Genomic DNA, 1,432 nt, shown 5'->3' with positions numbered 1-1,432 from the left:
TGGCATTGATCATGATATACATACATACATTTATCACTAAATACATATATATACATACATAACAATAGACACTGAAAGAAAAATACATAAAATTTTATATTTGTGGCCACTGCAAATTCGGGCCCCGCGTTTTTGGGCGACAGTTTCACGTAAACTCTCGCGAATTGTAAATTGTTGCTCTTTTGTTTATTTAATTGTGATTATTGGCGTAACAACGCATATATGAAAAGAGTTACGTGAAATACTTTTAGCAATGCTGTGCTTTGAATTTCTTTATCATCATTACCTTTTAGCGAAATAAAATATATATATATATTGAAGTCTTATTGTTGTGTATCTGGCCTACAATTTAAGGAACGATTTTTCGTAACTGTAACTCATGCTAAGAGTCAATATATCTTCCCTACTTCATAGTTATTGAAAAAGGAAATTACTTTGTTATGAACACTGATGTTACAGTTCGTATGATCGTTCAAAAACACAAGTTTGCAGTGGATTTTATTTCTCGGTAAAATACTATTTCATACCACGACTAGCCCAAGAACATGAGACTCTCATTAAAAAAAATTACGTTGTCACTATAAAGTTTGCCAGATCAGAACGGAGCACAGCAAGATTCCTATCAGATTTTGAAGGTACATTAACTTATTTGTACTGTGAATTATATCCTATCAGCAGCCCGCGTCAACCTGCAACACATCATAAAATCTGCTGATCTTCACTGCCAGCCTGGGAGCTAAAAGAAATAATATTATTTTACTATTATTTTACCGCTTCCTTGCGGTATGCTCGACTATATTGTAAGTCGTTTAAATACGCCGCGGCAGCGGCTCTTCGTTCTCCACGCAGCTCAGCACCACAGATAATATTTATATAACTGAAAAATGTCTCAACAGGATGGGATAATAGGCAAGCAAGCTTTAACAATTAATAATACAAGTTTTCATTTAAACAACTCTATTAAAACATTTAAATATCTCAGTGATTACAGACCTTTGTGAATTCACACGTAATGGCGTACATTTCTTAGTCTCGACAAAAGAATGCTACATTAGCGTTATCTACGACAACACAGGAGATCTTACTCGCACAACTTCCAAATTAAGAAGACAAAGACATTCATATTCAACACGTATTATATACTAATTCCTTTTTTAATCTCTGTTTAACATTTATCTTCTGTGTCGGTTTTATTACTCGCCGACGCAGACGTTCTCAAAAATAAATAATTAAAAAAAATACATAATTTTATACAATGACACAATATGATACATCTAATTTTCTAATTACTACATAATATGTTGTTTTTGTTTCTTACTAGACGTTACAGTACCTTCACATACTCGCAAAGAAAGAAATCTAAGAGGGTAATGTCAGGTGATTTCGAAAGTCACGGAATGGAGCCGTCTATGCCGGTCCACCTGCTGAGGAA

This window comes from Schistocerca nitens, chromosome 4 (assembly GCF_023898315.1).
Source record: "Schistocerca nitens isolate TAMUIC-IGC-003100 chromosome 4, iqSchNite1.1, whole genome shotgun sequence".
Lineage (NCBI taxonomy): Eukaryota > Metazoa > Arthropoda > Insecta > Orthoptera > Acrididae > Schistocerca > Schistocerca nitens.
Note: the sequence above shows the minus strand (reverse complement) of the source record.